The sequence below is a fragment of the Pinus tabuliformis genome, chromosome 3_1, assembly GCF_031772625.1.
Source record: "Pinus tabuliformis cultivar Carrire ecotype Pingquan chromosome 3_1, CPIR1, whole genome shotgun sequence".
In the NCBI taxonomy this organism is placed as follows: Eukaryota; Viridiplantae; Streptophyta; class Pinopsida; order Pinales; family Pinaceae; genus Pinus; species Pinus tabuliformis.
In genome coordinates, this window is record NC_142301.1 from 938,882,845 (window position 1) to 938,899,812 (window position 16,968).

Below are 16,968 nucleotides of genomic sequence, written 5' to 3' on the forward strand. Positions count from 1 at the left end.
TTACTACAAGAAATCTAACCAAAACTTGGGCAGATTCTTCCATTATCTTTGGCATTTGCTAGGTGTTCCCTCTTCCTTGCATCAACAATCCTAATCCGAACTGTCTGATGTGTCATTATCATTTCCCTCCTCTGGCGGAGGGAAGAAGGTGCAACCTGGCATTAGTTTAGAATCCCACAACAACAAAGTCTTAAATGCTACTTATGGTGGCCAATATCCCCGATATTGCACTTGCTATGCAGATGGTATGATTCTAATACCAAATTATGGTGCCTTAAATGGTGCATCTTAATGTCAATGCCCACGTCTATATTACTTTAAATTCTTTTGAAAATAATATTATGTTATGAAATAGATAAAAAAAAAATCATATAGTTTAATCATACTATTTTTTTGTTTTACAAATCATGGAAATTCTGGCCATATTTTAATAAAATCCATGTTACAATTGTCAAAATTCAATATTTTGGGTGCCCCAAAAGTTTTTGATGGGTTTGAATCCATTTTCATCATCAAAAACATGATTCAAACACTGCTACTGCTAGATTTTTTGAAAAAAAATTGCCTGGATTCTGGCCACTTTTAGCCATCTTGATACCGCCTCCTTAGACGACTCCAAAAAAAATATTGTATGATTGAATATTTGGTGTGAACAAATTTGATAGGTAATGCTTTATACATTTTAAAAAATATAATAAATAATAAGTATTATATATATCACTATAATATTATACCTAATATTTTTATATTTAATATCTTTTTAATATTTATTTTTTATTATTAATTTTTATTTATTTATTGTTATTATTATATATTTATATATTTTTAATAATTATATTATTTTAAACAATTTATTATAATTAATCTCTCCATATATAATAATCAATCACTAATTATAAATATATTTGGTAGTTAATCACCAAATGCAATTTAAAATTTAAGTTATAATATGGAATGTTATGTGGTGAGTATCCAAGCTCTTACTTCACATTTAGGGTTATAGTGCATGGCATATAGGTTGTTAGGTTGTTACAATAGTAATTATTTTACATTTCCGCACCACCACAACCTTAAAAGTTGGTTAACAATGTCTATATTGCTTGCTTTTAGTTATAGTGGCCAATATCCACCATATGATCTACTATAAATATAATTAGTTATGTACTCAATATCCATATTGTTACTTGGGATTTAAAGACAATACCAAAACTTTAAACATTCAATAGTTATTATAAGCAATATCCACCATATGATCGGTTATGTAGCTAATATCCATGTTGTTACTTGGCATTTAAAACAACTGAACATAGTATATAGGTAGTACCGATCTAATACCAAACTCCATAGCCTTCATTGTTGCATGGAAATGCCTATATTACTTGTTCTCTCCTTTGAAAATAAAGCTATGTTGTTAAATATTTAGTATGTTTAAAAAACAAAAGTAAATTATATATATATATATATATATATCATATATATATATATATATATATATATATATATATATAATATAATATATATTTTTGTATTTAAAATATTGTTTTATTATTATAAATTTAATATTTTTTTGAGAGTGTATAGTTATATCTTTTGATAGTTTATTTTTTAAAATTTAATTATTTTTAAAATAATTATTTAATCTTTATTTACATAAAGATAATATTTTATTTTAAATTGACGTAATTTTCTAAAGTCCTTCTCTATTTGCCAAAAGTTCTATTGAAAAGAGGAAGACAATAGTGACAACATTTTGCAAGAAAAAGGTGACCAATACAATTACCTAGTAATATAGTAGTGACAACATTTTGCAAGAGAAATGTGAACAATACAATTACCTTGGGTGACCGGCTTTTCTGCAAGAGAAAGGTGGCCAATACAATTCACTAAGGCGATATTTTTTTTTGCGGGAGAAAGGTAACAATTTGAGATCAATCCTATTTCTTTTGTTTTGGTAGATACTATTGTTTGAAGGGCCAAAGATGCAATTTTATTTGTTCCCAATGGAATGGATATTTTCTGTTGATAACCCCAATGGTTTCCATGTTTTCTGAGATTTAAACCTTTAAAAGAATGTTTATTTTTCATGTAATTACAACCACCACTAAAAGGTATTAACCCATACAAATTTACATATTTATATAATTTGTCCCAACTTGATTGTAAGTTTAGTTATTGTAAATTTAGTTATAGGAAGCCATAACAACAAAGTCAACCATTATCACTAGTGATGACTTGAAGGCACATTAGAGTTAAGGGTAACCCTCTCAACCCAATTATACAATACATTACAGACCAAGGAATCCTAGTTGACACCCCACCCCGACTAGGGAATCCACACAATCTTTGAGGAGGATGTTTTGGAGGATGTCTCCAATCACGTAAAATGGAAGCATCCAGCCTTGGTAAAGCTGAGGCCCGACTATGTAATATTTTAATGCATTTTAAAGTTATTTTATGTATTTTAACGCTCAAGATAAAATTTAGATTTCATATATCTTAAAGCTTAGAATAAAACCTAGAACTGACGTTAGTCAGTTAAATGGGAAAAATTGCAGTGAATAAATATTTAGACTAATATTGAATCATTGTTGTGAACAATCTTACTTTTCTGTAAACACTCATTAAGGAAGCTATGAAGTCATTGTTTAGTTCAAATCAATAGCTAATAAAATTTTGAGGACTGAAAGAAGGACACACACAAGAATAAGCCCAAAAATACCGTAAAACTTCATAGAAAATTTAATATGTTTGAAAGTTTAATAAGTGAAAGTAAGACATTATATCAATATTAAAGTCAAACTTGAGAAGTTTTTCTTTCCATTTAAAATTGCATACACAAAGCGCCAAAAGAGGGCCAAGTTGGAGACATCAATGTAAACTTTGAAACGGGAACTATAAACTCAAAATGGGAACTCTGGCCAAAAAACCCTGAAAAAACATCAAAAATAGTGCTAAAAACAAAAAGTGTTTATACTGGAACGATGATTTTATTTTTTAGGGGTCAATTTTGAACATGTTTTAAAAATGGTAGTGACTACGAAATTTACTACCAAATTTTCGTGCAATATATAGCTTCAAAACGAAAAAGTGATGATACTGGAACAATGATTTTTTTTTTTAGGGTCAATTTTCAAACTTTTTTAAAAATGCTAGTAAACCCAAATTTTTATGTGCCAAACAAAGTTGTTTATGAGGAAAAAAACACATTAATGTTTTTGGTAGAATATCATTTTTCTTTCCTAAGTATAAATTCAAGATGTTTTCAACCATTACATGCCATGGTTTTTTCACCTAAACATAGATGGACAAATTTATCATATCACATCAAACACATTTTCCTGATTATCCTTATTTTAATTTTGAGCATGAAAACTTCATAGGAGGCCAGGATTTCGCTAAAAAGAGGAACTGGAGTCAGATTACAGTGAATCTCCTCTAATGACCCTCGCTATACTGATCACCCTCTTCATAAAATATGTTCACAAAAAGTTCACAAGGAATCCCAAAAGCAAGTTTCGTTTGTTCTAAAGCAACTCAGTTACACCTCAAGAACCTTGTTATTCCCTCATAAATGTGTTCACGAGAAAAAAAGGTAGCATAACTTCATTTGCTATCAATAAATCCCAAACCTAGATGCCAGAGGATTTTCTCTCAAGAATGAAATAATTGGAAAAAACAAGCAAGTTCCCAGAAGATAACTCTTGTGTCAATCACAATCCTAATAATGCATCATCAGTGAAATCATACCCCACATGTAGGGAGAATACGATGAGCTACCTACGACCACTTGATTTACTTTGATTAGAGTATCTAAAACCATAATAATAATCTATTATAATTTCTTTCCAAACCTTTAAAGGAAGGTCACTATCATTGTCATCTTATGAACCACTATAATAACTTTGATGGCATTTTAAATATGGTTACATGGTATTTTGTGTTTGTCTTATTTTGTTGCAGGTGACTCATGAGGAGCACATGGACGCTAATACCACAATGGGAAACACAACCAAAATGAGCAAACTAAGTTTGGACCTCCATTAACATCAATTACCACTGAGAAAGGATTACATTTATCAAATTCACTATGAATATCTTAACAACAGCATAAAAACATCTCCCTTGGCAATAATTCTAAAAAGTCAATTAGGTCAAGAATTTACACCCAATATAAGGAGATAGCCCTATTAATATGGTTATTCAATGTGTTGCTTCCCTCACTATTATCAATTAGATGTTACCCATCCTCATATCTAAATAAAAGAAAAGGGAGAAATAAAATAAATGAAAAGCACCCCAATGGGGGAAGTAACGAGGGATATAAAAACTTTTTATGGGGCTATGAACATCTAGTTGGTAGTAAATGCTTATTATTTCATTGTGGTGATTACATTGTAGACATAGAAACTCATTAATATTGGAAGAATACTTTTAGAAATCCTTGAGTCATATTTAAGGAGTCTATTACCTCGAGATCTATACAAACCCATTGGATCAGAAACCAAACCTAAAGTGAAAGTAACAATTTTTTTTTTTTAAAAAGTAAATGACCTTTATGGATAAATTAATATAATAAAGAAGTATTTCTTAATCCTCGAAATAAAAAGCTTTCAATGTTAAACGAATATATCTAATCTCTTGTGAATTCCTAATAAAATTAACTAAAAATATATTATTGTACCACAACTATAACCTTAGTGTTAAAGCATTTCAAATATTTTAGACTCATCTATTGTCTTTCCATGAATTTCTAGAAAGCACACTTGGATTTTGCTTTTAAAAACTACTCCTATTTCCATTCCTTTATGCTTAACATGGTCATTTTAAAAGTCTTCTTAATCAAGGTGAAAACCATAATCTCAATCAATTTTCATGTAAATATCTTAGATAAAGATGAATTGACTAGAAAACACACTTGAATTTTGCTTTTAAAAGCTACTCCTATTTCCATTCCCTTATTCTTAATCATTTTAAAAATATTCTTAATCAAATTAAAAACCTAATCTCGATCAATTTTCATCTAAATATCTTAGACACAGATAGCACCAAACTTAATGGCCCCTTGTTTGAATGATAATGAACTAAAATAACACTCTTGATAGACCATATGAAAGCCTGAACTTTCTATACTATCTTCACCATAGTAACTTAAATCTTGAGCTCATAATTTTATCAATTTTACCTCCAACTAATGTCTAATGTCTAATATTACTAGACAGGGACAGTGAATTTTAGTTACAACTTACATTGAAAGTCCATGTAACCCCATGGGGACACTTAATATATTTTAAGACAAAAAAAAAATCACCGAGAATATGTGTTAGCTTATATATTGGTCTTGAAAATGCTTGAGGGATATAAAACACGTACCTCATTGATAAATTAGAGAAGATCAACTTGGGACATTCTTCAAAAAAAAAAAATCGCCACCTGAGACACGTTATACATCTGGAAACAGAAATCGAGTAATTATGGACGCGTAGTGGTAGGTATTAGTTAGCTCTTTGACAATTGCGACAGTACTCTTCGCAATAGCGTTACTCATCTACTTAATCAAAGAAGTTTGCTGTGATCTTTTCTTGCCACCTTGGAGGATCATCTTCATCCATGAATTGAATGATGATGACTGGCGAAGTCTCGGCCTCTTTGATGAACAAATAGCCGCACTGCAAACAATTTACTTATAAAGTGAAGTCCTTCAACTTTAAAGGGAATTTGAAGGCAATGCCAGAGAACAGAGATATGACAGTGTTAGGATCAAATAAAGATTATATCTGCTGGATGGATTTGCTATTGTACGGGTTTTGGGGGCCAATATCATTTTTATTTGCTGCTGAGTCTGGGAGAGCTCTTGATACAGATAAAATATTTGAAGAGCCAGAATATGGTTTATAGGTTGATGAGATAAATGGTTACACATTTTCTTATCCTCTGAATATACCCAGGCAATAATACAAATTGAAGTAGATCGAGTCTAGAAAGCTAGAACGATATTCTTCATCTGCGCCCTTATCTGCCGATGCTCGGTAGCGCATTGTTTCCGAACGTCGAGACATCAAAGACAACCTTGTTATTTCTGTTTCGATAGGTCCTCCAAATAATCGCTTTCTGACTTCGAAGGACAAGAACACATGGGATGCAAAAGATGTCACTGAGTCTATTCTTTCTGACAATAACACCCAAATAACACCCAAGGCAACCCCAGTTCAATTCCCAGCAGTGCCATCACCGTAGATCTTATGTAGGGCTACGATTTCTTCGCTTAATATCGTATTGGATGCCCAGTAAGCACTATTTGGGGCGATTCATAGTAGATGAGGCGATTCTGAGAATTTTCGGGTGGTGGGGCAATTCTCAGAATCGCCCCGCCACCACCCCGCCACCAGTGGTGGTGGCAGGGCGATTCTGAGAATCGCCCCACCACCCGAAAATTCTCAGAATCGCCCCATTTTCTATGAATCGCCCCAAAAAGAGCTTACTGGGCATCCAATACTATATATATATGTATATGTGGGGTCTATGAATAAATAAAAATCATGGTTGTGTGTGAATAATGTTGTTTAAAGAAATTCGTTATAAAACTACAAAGAAGAAAGACGAGGTTTTACAACCAACTAAATTGAGACCTCCTTTTCTAAACAGCCAAAAGAAAGTACGAACAATATAGACAGGTCGAAACCCTCTTCCTTTCCAGTATAAAAGAAAAGGAATTTATTAGTCTTGAAATAGACATTATATGTAGAGTTCGATAAATGTCTTCACCAAGAGTCATATCCACTATAAACAAGACTTAGACAAGTAAACATTTACTGTAAAAAAAGCAGCTAAATATCGTGAAGTTAAAGAAAATGCAACTTTTGCTTGGGAATATATACATATCGCATAAACTCTGTGTCCCAATGGCTAATGGCCGTGAAAGAAAACTAACCAATTTTTCTAAAAGAAATGAGTTTATAACGAGAGCCACAACAATGATAGATAAAAGAAATGAGTTTATAACAAGAGCCACAATAGTGGTGGATGGATGTCTGTGACAAGAACGGAAAGGAACATCTACCTTTGACTTTGCTTTGCTGCTTACTTAGGTATACTCTGTAACATTTTCTTGATTTGCACTTGAAACTGGATCCAAGATCATTCAAGCTTTATTCAAGACAAAAATCTCTTTTTAGGATAGAGAAGTAAAAACTATATTTGAGATCTCTCTTTTACAAATTTGCAATGGAAATTCTTGATTAATGTCCCAAAAAAGTCAGACATATGCGTGTACCAATATAAATATGTTAGAAAAGAAAAAACTATTGTAATTAAATAAATAAATTTAACAATATCATATATAAACATTAAATAAACATGGATAGAATAGGCCAACTAAGTACAAAATTTGAGACATGGATAAAACAGAGTAACTACGTACAAAAATCGGGACAATGAATCTCGATAATACAATAGATATCATCAAGTGACCAACTACAAACAAAAATCGAGACAATGAATCTTGATAATACAATATATATCATCAAGTTCATCGCAAATAGATAGTACATTCATTTGTGAATAATCATGTTCCTCTTAAAATATATATACTATTTAGTTTCTTAAGATAGATATACTATTTACTTTCTATTTGTACCTATATAGTTTCTTTCTTACATAGAGATACCCATAATTATATGAAGACACAAAAAGAGAGATAGATATTTATGTTGTTACAATAGATAAAAAAAAATAAGACAAATTACATTAGCCCTGTGATGTGAACATTTTATGAAAATAAGGCACAACACATTCATATTATCATTGCAAGAAATTGAAGAGGTTGAAAAACAAATATAAAATAGCATCTATGCTCAAAAATATGTCGGTTGAGCCCTATGATGTGAACTGCTTGTTTGTTGTCAATGCCCTATAAAAGAGTTGGATTAAAGATGTTTTAGAACTTCATTTCCAAAAAGGCAAAAATTTTATTGTAATTTTTTACTTCATTAAATAGATCGTATTTTTTCAACATTAAATGGATTGGATTTTGTCAACATTTTTAGCAAAATGTACACCATGAAATCAAATGAAAAGCGCACCAATCGATGTACAGTTGTACAATATGAAAATTAGTGTATTGCCACATCACATAACTTGATAATAATATGCTCAACTTATATAATCAGATTTCATTAATACCCAGAGTTTACGTAAGTCTTATTTATTTCACTTTGCCAAAAACATAATCACAATCGAAAAGAACCATAAACTAAGATTTGTTCATTTGAAGGATCGCGAAACCATAAATATATAGTTTTACCAAGGATTGCATAGTGATATATAGTGTTTTGCAAATGTTAAGAGCAAATACTTATGATTTGGTTCCAGCTGCGCAGGATGGAAAAAAACTATATAATTATAACACCAACGTGTTAGGATGAGATGAAAGTTGTTACCTATTTCAAAATCCAGTATGTGTTAGGAATTGCATCACTTGGGCTTTGAGCGATATGGAGCAAACAAAGAAATGCCCACACACTTTCCACCTGGAACAAGGCATGGCATAATTTTTTTCTGCCTTTTAAGGATCTTCCTCGCAACTCGGGTAGGAGGTATATTTGATGCATTTTTTTCTGATTACCATGCTTGACTACAAGATAGATTGCTTGGACTTTGGAAAAAATGATCTCAATAAGCCATTTATGTGAAAAATAATTTTATTTGTTTTGATTAGGTCTATTGAATCAAATTGGTTTTCAATAGGTTTGTTTTGAGTATGTGAGGTTTCTATTGTCTTATTAATTCAAGTGGAAGAGATCTTTCTTACATATCATTAGATTATGAAGTGACATTGGACATAATTAAGCTTTGGGCCATACCCTTTTAGAAACAATAACCCAAACTAAATGATTAGTTATAAGAAGAGCTTCGGCGTAAATCACATAATGAAAGACTTTTGTCGACGCGTTTCGAGCCAGCAAGTGTGGCTCATCGTCAGGACAAGTTGAAGAAACAGATCCAACTTTGCGTGTTAAATAGTATGAGCAGGGCCTCCAACAGCTATCTAGAATAACGGCTAGCTTTGACTTAGGGACAGTCAAAAAGTCAAATTGATTATTTCAAGGAAGATAGTAATGACCATACCTATATATAAATATATAATTATATAAATGAAATAATTTAAGAAGGGGTTTACTTTAATAATTAGTTAAAATGTATAATTTAATAATTAATTTTTTTTTATTAAATGGGAATTAGTTAAATTGAAGACCTAACTTATTTATAAACAAGGTAAATGTAATTAAATAAAATAATAATACAAATCAGCAAATAAATAAATAATAATAATATATATTCGCTAGATAAATAAATAAATAGATAAAAATCTATATAAAAATAAAAATAATAATAATATATATAAATTAGTTATGAAAAAAAATAATAAAGTAAATACTAATAATGATATATATCCGTTAATAAATAGATAAATTACCAATACTAACAATATATAAAAATTAGTGACGAAAAATAATAATAATAATATATCTTCCTTAATAGATAAATAAAATTAGTATATAATAAAATAATAATAATATATATATAAATTAGTTACGAAGAACTAATAAATAAATAAATAAATAATAATAATAAAAACATAAGTAAATAAATATTTGTTATAACAATAATAATTCGGGAAAGGGGGACGACTCACCAATAAAAATAAGCAAAATAATAATATATATTCGTTAATAAGTAATTTAATATATATATATATATATATATATATATATATATATATATATATATATATATATATATATATATATATATATATATATATATATATATAAACTTATTAATATATATATATATATATATATATATATATATATATATATATATATAATATAATATAAAAATAAAAATAAAAATTGATAATAATAATAATAATAATAATAATAATAATAATAATAATAATAATAATAATAATAATAATAATAATAATAATAATAATAATAATAATAATAAGTAAATACTAGCTATAATAATAGATACCAATATCAATCCGGGAAAAAGGAGCGACACAAAATAAACAGGAGAAGGCCTGGAAAGAGTCCAGAGCCAAAAAGGATAAACCAAAGGAGAAAGGAAGGCTCCAGGGGAACGACAAAAGCGAAAAAAGATGAAAGAGGGGGGGGGGGGGAGACTAAGAAGAAAGGGCAGGGATCCAACATCTACTGATCTTCCAGTTGTCATCTCTATTGAGATTGTTAGGCCTTCTTTCGATCTCAATAGCTTCCCTGAGTTTCCGATGATGGAACTAGGCAACCTTGGCAATAACCTTAGCCTCCTCAATACAAACGTGATGCTTGGTCTTATCCACATGCTCTGCCAGCGCTGAAGACTTGGTTCTCCCATGTTTTAGGTTAGCAGCATGTTCGCAAATCCTCTGATGGATGGAGCGCCCTGTTTCCCCGATGTAGGGGGTCCCACAAGAACAAGGGATCAAGTAGACACCCTTCATGTCCTTGGGGTTAACGGGATCTTTAACTGAACGGAGGGAATTACAAATAGTTTTGAGGGGTCTAAAGGAAGAGGGAATATTATACCTTTTAAGGATCCGAGCAATCCTGTCCGTGGTTCCTTGGACATATGGAAGGTGGACACCTGGTCGGCGTTCCTTAGGTTCTTTCCTAATAACTGCATTTCTAGATGCTTTAAGGAAAGCCTTCCGACCAAGGCGCCTACTATATCCATTTTCCACAAAGACATCAAGGAGATGGGATCTCTCCTTATCAAAGCTCTCATTATCAGAAATCCTGAGGGCACGAGTAGCGAGGGTGTTAAGGACACCCATCTTCTGAGCAGGGAAATGATGGGAATCGGCATGAAGATACTGCTCAGTATGCGTTTTCTTCCGGAACACAGAGTGGGAGAGATAGCCGTCCTTATTCTTAGAAATAAGAATATCCAGGAAGGGGAGGCAACCATTGACCTCTTTCTCCATGGTGAACTTAATGGCAGAGGACTGACCGTTGAGGTGATTGAAGAAGTGATCCAGCTCCTCTTGGCCATGGGACCAGATGACGTTAGTGTCATCCACATACCTTTTCCAAAGCTTGGGAAGGAGACGAGCCGAGGCCAAAGCTTTGGCTTCGAAATCTTCCATAAAAAGATTCGCAACAATCGGGGAAAGGGGGGAGCCCATGGCAACACCACAAGTCTGTTCAAAGAATTCACCCTCGAAACAGAAGAAAGTGGAAGTGAGACAGATCTCAACCAGATGCGCGGTATCGGGATCTGTTAGGCGATAGATCACTTCCAAGGCCTCCTTTATAGGGATGCAAGTATAAAGAGAGACCACATCAAAGCTGACGAGAATGTCCTCAGGGTCCAGCCTAATATCCTTAAGCTCCTTAATGAAGGAAGCAGAGTCCTTAACGAAGGACTCAGTGCGGCCGACAAGGGGCTTAAGTTTAAGGGCAAGGAACTTAGAAATGATTAGTTATAAAGAATTAGAAATTTCACAAATATGGTAAACCAATATTAAGTGTGATTTATGGCCTTAAATGAGTTTTGGAGGGTAAACTTTGAAATGCCACAGAATTGAAATTAGAGGTCAATAGAGTGTGTGAGTTCCAATTATTGGATAGAGTTCTTGAGAAAATGCTCCTATAACATTAGAGTTAAACATGAGGCATCTCAGGTCAAGTGCCTAATGGTTAAGAGCATGTGTTTCCTCCTAAGAGGTCATAGGTTCAAAAACCAGAAGGGGTTAGAGTAGGTACGCCTTCGTAGACAATAATCAAATCGTTGCATGGAGGTGGGTCTCTTATCCCACAAACAAGGGGGTTTCATACACCAATTTGGTGTTTGGCTTGGCTATGACCTTAAAATTGGATAATAATAATAACTAGGATATAGATTGTTAGAAATTCATAATCTATAAGGGTGAAAGCATGGAGCTGGGTTACACTTTTTGGCAAGAGATGGCACATTTGGGTGGAAAAAATGATTACTCAATTGAACCCTTTTTAAGCACTCGATCGAGTTGTTTGAGAACTTAAACAATGTAACCCATTGTTATTTAGGAGCTCGATTTAGCCATGTCTTTGCGGAAATCAAATGAAGGAGATTGGGTTTTGGATTTATTTTCTGGCTCAGGTAAGTTTTATTATATGGAATTGAATTTCAATATGTTATTTATTAATTTATATGTTATTGTACTAATTTATTTCACTATTTCTTTTGTGCTTGATAATTAGGCACAACACTAGCATGTTTCCTTCAAAAAGGAAGAAATTGCATTGCAATTGAAAAAGATCCAATACAGTGCAATTTCATTCAGCGAAGAATTAATGCTCTTCAATTTCTTCCAGATGCAATGCAAGAAATTGGGTTGAAGAAAGGGGACTTTAGTGAATCACGTGTGCCAAAAAAAGCAAAGGAACCCCAACCAACATTACATGGAATGTTTGGAAAGACATACATTGGGAGATACATAGACATCAAAGATCCATTAAAAGAGGAAAATGAGCAAAAGGAAGTAGAAAATATTGTGGAAGAAGACAATGTTAAAACCCTAGAGGACGAAGAGTTTGGATTACGTGACATTGTTGATTAAATTTAAGTTATGCTTGGAAATCAAGCTTTGCAATGTTTTGACTTTGATATTTTATGAGAAGAATAAACACTCAATTAAGGTTGTTATGCGTTCAATATTTCTAAGATGTGATTTTCGCATTAATTTTTAAGTTAATCATTATTTTTTGAAAAAAAAAGTGATTATTATTATTATTTTGACATGAAATTCATAAAAAAACTATTATTTAACCATTTTTAGTTAAAATTTTCGTATAAAAATTGTGATTTTGACATGTCAATTCTAGCAAAAAATTATCAAAACGTGTAGTTTTTTAGTTATATTTATGTTAAAAATGGTTATTTTTATGTTCATTGTTAAAAAATATTGTTTTTTAGAAACAATTATTTCATGTGGATTGAAAAATTAATTAAGGATGTATAAATATGTAGAATATCGAAAATTCAAAATATCGACCTTCTAATTTAAAAATGCAAAACAATAAAAACCTCACTACAAAAAAATTAAAATAAAAACAAAAAACAAGAAAATATGAAGAAAATGACCACTTCAAAAATTATTAAATTTACAAAATAATTATTTACATTTCATACATTAGAAAATTTATAGTCAAAAAATAGGTCTTTGAAAAAAAAGGTCCAATGCAGAATACCCACTTTTTTAAATCAGCATGAAAATCACTACCATTCTAAAATGTAATGTGCATAAAAAAAAAATTAAAGTGCCAAAAACTATGCTCTAAACAAAACGTGTGTGTTCTGCATCACCCCTTTTCAAAATCAGGTCACTTTTTTGCTATCTCTACGAAACAGGTAACAGTATCAGTTCCCGTTTCAAAGTTTACATTGTTAGATCTGCTTGGCCTGCTGATAATTCTAAAACACATAATTCAAAACAAAACTCTTCCACATCATTTCAAACTTTGGAGCGACATCTGTTTTATTCATAAATAACCTAAAGCCCCTCCTCATACATGCTCTTTCCAAGCCTGATATTATTTCCAATATTGCAAATATTTATGAGGTTGGATCTTCTTTGATTGAAGAAGGTTTCACTTATCTTGGTTTCAAGCTAAAATCCAACAAATATGGCACCAAGGATTGGAAATGGTTAATCGATAAATTTGAGTGCAATCTGGCGCATTGGACTCATAGGTGGTTGTCCTCGGGGGCATATTGGTTCTCATTTACTTTTTGCTTCAAAATATTTTTGTTTACTGGATGCACTTAAGCATTTTTCTATTTCACATAATTAAGAATATCAAGTCTATTGCATATTTCATTTGGTCAAGGGCGAAGGGGGGAAATTACATTTGGTGAGACTGGATGAGATCACAATGTTAAAGGAATATGGTGGCTGTAGATTAAAGATATTAAGATTTTCAGGAGTGTTATTATAACAAAGAGTTTCTAGCGAGACATGAACGGAACAAACATCTGGCAGGATATTTTAAGAGAGAAATATATAAAATGCAAATATTTTATGGACTTCATGCATCCTACATATGGTATAGTTTTATGAAGATGAATATGTGGTTATTTGAAAATCTCAATTGGGAGATTGGATATGGATATCTTCTTTTAGTGGGGATAGATCCCATCCATGGTATGAGGGGAGAACATCTTTTGTCGGCTAACGTTGTCAAATTTCTTCATGACAAAGTTTTTTTTTTTCTATCACAGGTTCAAGGGTCCTCCTACGATCTCTTATAGATGTTCCCTATCTAGAAGAGTGCTGCTGCAATGGGCATGTCTAGACAGATGGTTGATTGTTGGACCCTAAGGTTATGTCAATTGTTGATTCCCCTAATATTAAAAAATCAGATAGACATGGGAACAGTCAAATAATTCACAATGCCCATGTCCGTCCGATTTCCGAATATTCAGGGAATCAACAATCGACATAAGGAAGCCCATTTTCTACATCGTTCTTCGACATATGTTGGGGAGGAGTGTTGGGTCCTTTATGTTGGTATGATCCACTACTTATTTTATCTGTTTTTTTCTCTCACAGCTAGATTGGTTGTTTTTTTCTCTTGCAACTCGATTGGTTGTTTTTTCTATAATTTATTTTTCAAGTTTAATTATTTTTAAAGTGTATATTTAACATCCATTTAGATGTTGGCCCAAGCGATTAGTGTCCATATCTCTAGTTGTTCGAATGTTGATTCCTATGAAGTTCCTTTGAGTGGGGCTCTGTCGCGGTCCTCTAAACATATTATTCATCGCGGCTCAGTCTTTGCTAGCATTTCCTCGTGCTCTTTCCCTACTGCTGGTTTTTCTTCAAAGTCCGACTCGTTGGGCCTTCAATGCTCCAGCTCGACCTCATCCTTTAACACTCATGAGAATGATGTCCTATCTTCTTATAATTTGTTTAGCTTGGATTATCTGAAAGTGGATGCCCCATGTGTCCCAAATTCCTTTCCTTTGGACAATCATCCCTCCTTTGGTAATTTCAATCCTTTATTTGATTTGAATTTAATTCTTGATGGCTCAGAAATTTGCCAGAATAAAAGGTTAACCCTCCTCTCTAACCAGATTGAGTAGATCGCCCAGGAATTCTGTTACCCCATCCATGCTACGTCCCAATGTCCCAACCGGATCTTGTTCCCCTCTGGTTCATGCAAATGCTTCCTTGTCCCTCCTTGGTTTGACCTCAATCCTTTGCGATCGATTCACTTCGGTTTCCCTTGTTCCCTTCGCTTCCAACCTGGATCCGTTCCCTTCAGTTACCCCTGATCCTCCATCTTCCAGCCCGAGCCCATCCCCTTCGATGAACCATGATCCCTCCTCTTCCAACTAGGATCCTCTCCCTCTTTCTGGAAGGTGACTATTGATTGATTCAGCTTCCTCCCATAATGGATGTTTTAGCTCAGTCAATCATCTTTTGGTTCCAAGCCTTTCCCTTTATTCGAATGGTAAGTGTGATACTAAATTTAGTGCTAATTACAACAATGTTGACTTTAACTCTAGTAATAACAATGATAATAATAGAATAACTATAATAATAATAATATAAATAACTATGGTATGATTCGAAATATGTGATGCCAAGGGAAGAAACGAGGAGCAGGAACAACGAAGGTGAACTTCTAGGGTTTCAGCGAGTTGCAGAAAGTTTTCCCTATGGAGGGCCGCAGAGGAGGGAGAGCCACTCCCTCCTTCAAGGAGGTCGTTGCAAGTAGAGGTAAGAAGCCTCTAGACAATGCTAGAAGTACTTCGGAGGAAGAGGAAAGAAATGTAGAAGAGGAAACAGTAGAAGCCAACAATAAGGAAATCAATGGCACAAAGGACAAGGAGGTAGAAGACAAAAAACATGGTATTAAAGACAAGAAAAAAAAGGGACCCTGCAAACCCAAAGCTGAGTTCACACCCAAAGTTATTTTAAATGACCCTGCTCTACAGGCACACAGGGACCACATGAGAACTTATGCTATTATCTGTAAGTTCATGGGACTATGGCCCACTGAAAAAGCATTACAAACATGGATCAAATATCACTGGAAACCTAAAGGGAGCATTGACCTTCATCTTGGGTCAAAGGGATTCTTCAATGTGGTGTTCACGAATATTGAAGACAAGGACAGAGTATTTGAAGGAGGACCCTACTTCTATGTAGCAACTGGACTCTACATGAGGCCATGAATGATGAATTTTGTCACAGAATGAGAGACTTTTACTTCGGTATTGGTCTGGGTAAGATTCTATTCTTTACCTCTTGATTACTGGCAAAATGAATCATTAATAGCCATATGCAATAAATTAGGTCGTTTTGTCAAAGCTTCTGAAGCCACAAGAAGGGGGAAATACACTTCCTTCGCTAGGATATGTGTGGAAATGGATCTATTAGGAGCTCTACCAGATGAAGTGATCCTGGAAGTTTTTGACGAAGAATGGGTGAAAATAGTAGACTATGAGCATATTCCATTCAGATGTCGTAGATGTCATGAACATGGGCATCTATTTAGAGACTATCCACTCGGTAAAGTGGTAAATGACAGCAAGGCTAACACAGTGATGGAAATAGATAGCTACCAGAAAGTGGTAAATTGAGGAAAAGGCGGCAAGATAGGACTAAAGCAACAGCAAGGGGAAGGGCCAAAGGATAGTCAAAAAAGTTCCAAGTTCTTGAGGAAAATGAAGATATCACAAAGGAAGATCAAGCAATGGAAGGAAATCCTGGGGAAAAGGAAAAAGAAGTAAAACGTAACCAAACTCAGGAAACTGATTATCAGAAAGAAACCATGGTGAGTGATACAGAACTTGAGATGGATCAGGAGATGACCTAGAGTGAAATGGACCTTGAGGACCATGAGCTACAGAAGATCCTTGATAAAGAAAACCTAGATCTAGAAGGGTTCTTGATTCAGGGAGCCACGGGAGGAG

At 33.1% G+C, this 16,968-nt stretch overlaps 1 pseudogene; it reads left to right on the forward strand.

Annotated features, from left to right (window-relative positions):
* The first annotated feature begins 203 nt into the window (after positions 1–203).
* Positions 204–6,409, forward strand: LOC149190865 (psbP domain-containing protein 5, chloroplastic-like; annotated as a pseudogene).
* Positions 6,410–16,968: the final 10,559 nt, after the last annotated feature.